Consider the following 3404-nt stretch of genomic DNA (forward strand, 5'->3'; position numbering starts at 1 on the left):
CAATAAGAGATGTTTTCCATTCTAAAAAAAGGAATTTCTGTCCAAAGATTCATATAGTCCTAATACACAGCAGAGCATGTCTGGTGACCTGACTTTTTTCACACCTAGGTCATCTTTCCCCCCTAAGCATGGCCCAAATACTGCCTTTCCTTTTCCAGTCTGACTGCTGCTGAAGTCAAGCCCATTTCTAGTATCTCTACTTCTTGTATTTCTAATACACTTAATTATTTGTATTAAGCCTTGTAGCCTCACTGCTTGTTTTGATCTAGGGAGGAAAACAAGCTTCAGTACCTTGCTAGTCGGCCTGAACAATACCTGAACAATGCCTGCATCCAATCAGATATTCAGGTATTTTGATAGCCAGCGGGGCCACTAGCAAAATACTGAAGCTTGGCCCAGCGGGAGATTCCTCCAGCCACACAGTTTAGCGTAGATGGAGGAATCTGTTGCACTTTTTCCATCAGACTATAGAAAATCTGCAGATAATCTATAGGTGTATGGCCAGCTTTAGACTAGTCCTTCCAGCCTATCTCCCCCTACACTGTAGCAGTCTAAGGTCCTGTGAGTCATCATGTTCTATACACCAAGGGACATTTATTTGTTTAAACGTGAGAGGAGACAGGCTGGAGGGAATGCTGTCAGAGCCGTCTGGTTCTGAGTGAGTATATCTTTGTTATTTTACTCCTTAGCTCAAAACAGTCACTTAACCCTTGCAGTGGGGCTACCTTAAATAAAAAAAAATCCCCAAAGTTCCACTTTAATATCAGCGGTGACGGTGCTATATTAGTTGCTTGGCTTTTCTATATTATTTTCCTATGACAGAATCTGCCCCAAACCTGTCATAAGAGAACAATAAAGTTGCCACTGCTGATCAATCCTTCCAAAAAATGCTAGCTGCTCGGCTGTCTTGCTGATAGTTTGGTTTCCATAGCTTTATTTACTAACCTGAAACAAATGTAGAGATAAGGAAATCTGGCACTTCTCTGACTTTTACTGGCTGTGTGCATGTTCTGGGCATATGATTCAGTAGGATGGATGCAAAGCACACCCAGGAAAATAGCATTTTAAAGTGTATTTCCACTTTCAAATTTGGGAAAACCCCTCTATATATGTTTGTTATGTGCTCTTATTCACACAGCATAATGAAATACACTGACCACCTGACGTTTGTAGGCAAATTAGCTATAATTTTGCGCTGAAGTTGCTAGAGGGCCAGACCATTATAAATAGGGAAGCAGGTTGTTTACCACGACAGTAGAAGTGATTTTTTTCTGAAGATATGGGTAAACAACGCGATTTAACAGCCTTTGAACGTGGGATGATTGTTGGCGCTTTCAGCCATGGAGCGAGTATCAGCAAAACAGCAGAATTCGTTAAATGTTCAAGAGCAGCTGTTGTTAAAGTGTTTAAAGACTGGACTGTCAGCCGAAAATCTGGGTCTGAACGTGCGAATTGTGGCCGTCAGAGACTAGTCAATGTTAGGGCAGTACTGATGGGGTGGTCATAATAATCTGGCCACTAAGCGTATATATATAATTATTATTTTTTTTAAATATGTCTTACCTTTTAGATGTGTTGTTGCAGTAGGTCAGATTGCCGATTCCAGGTTTGTCTGAGCACCTTTACAGTCATCTGTCCTAATACTGAAATTTGAGCATTGAGTTTTTCTCATTAACTTCATTAACATGCAATGGACAAGCCAGGGTTGCAATTCTTTAACCCTTTGTGAGGACAGGCAGTGTTCAAATCTACTTACAAATTATAATGAACAAAGCCTTCACCCCTCATAGCCTCTTCTAACATTACAAAAAAAAATAGAAGCTTTAACCCTTATGAAGCCAAGAAACCCTGACCTAAGTAAAAGACATTTAAACTGCAAGAAGCATTTTTTTTAACTTATGCTATATGAATGGGAACATGTAACAAATATAAAATAGGTGTTATCCCAATTTGGCTGCAAAAATGGAAATATGCTTTAAGAACAAGAAAGGAAAATGGTAGCCTCTTTATTTATCTTGTATCCGGTGTACTTAAAATAAGACTTATCGGCAGTTATCACATATTACATCATAATGTAAGATATGTTGAAATAGACACACATGTGTTTTCAATAGATAGTGCAAGTGCCTTGGAGCATGTGTTCATTGCAGCCTTGGGTAGATGCAATGCAATATTTGTTCGATCCCTGTTTGTAAATTTGACAAGATGACTTTTTATATGTATACCTTGGTTTGAGCTGGACTGTAAAACACCATTTCCAGGAAGATAACATTTACAGTATCATACAATAGATATATCTAGCTCTCCACTGTTCATCTGCTGGAGATTTGACAAGTTACGGCTGGATTTAGACAGGTAGCAGCGGATAGCTTTGAATTACTTCACATATGTTACATTGTAGGTTTTAGAAACCTTTTCAAATCTTCTTCTTGCCAAACAGCCTAGAGTGAAGCTCAGAGAAATCCACCTGAATCACTTGTGGAGCTCTTACAGCACCCAGCTAACAACATTATCTCTGTCTAGTCCTTCAACGTCTAGAGCCTCTTTCAGACTATTCTTTAAAGTCTCCCCCGTGGCTCGTTATGCAGAGACCTTAGACATTAAAGAAAGATAACGGGTCCCTAGCATGTTCAAATTGTAACGAGAGTTTTTGCTTTGACTTCACAAATTCTTTCTCTGGCATTTTGGCAACTAGACAGGGGCCCATTCCCTTGGGAATACAGCATTAGTCAATTTGATACTTGGTGATCACAAACACTAGCATACAGATAAACATCCAGAGATCCTACTTGATTATTTGGTACTTTAACCTGACTGATCAATCCAATCAATTAAATGTGTTTTGTGGCTTAACAGGCAAAGAGAGGGCAGCTCTACACATGTGTATAGATTATATGACCAGGTCTTTGATGTGCTGGGACTAATAAAAGAAAAGGAGGATGCATGAAAAAACTAATTTACATCTTTCAGTAAAATAGTTATAAAACATTTATAAAATAAGTATATATTGAGTTCAGTCCATTCTAAAATTATTTGTATTTATAGAGGGGAGCTTCATGGGTTGAATTAGATGCTGGCTTCTTATATCTATTTGATATTTCAATACTCACTCCCACATTTCCTGTCACTGTTGGAGTTTTGGGAGTTTCCAGTATTCCTGTTGAATTCTGTAGTTTTTGGACTGACTTTAAAGACTTTTGTTCTTTACATTCAGAGATAAGTAAAAAGGTTGTGACCTCTCTGCTGGTGATAGGTGGTGGTGGGGGATGTCTCCCTGCTTGGAACCACGGTCTATCTGTTTGAATGGTGCTGCCTAGCAATTCTGAAGCTGGCACTTAGAGCTGGTTAACTTTCTTTGGTTCAGTACTGTCCAACCTGAGTGGCCCGCATTAAAAAACAATGGG

This window comes from Nanorana parkeri, unplaced genomic scaffold, assembly GCF_000935625.1.
Source record: "Nanorana parkeri isolate BGI_ZX_2015 unplaced genomic scaffold, ASM93562v1 scaffold522, whole genome shotgun sequence".
NCBI classification, from domain to species: domain Eukaryota; kingdom Metazoa; phylum Chordata; class Amphibia; order Anura; family Dicroglossidae; genus Nanorana; species Nanorana parkeri.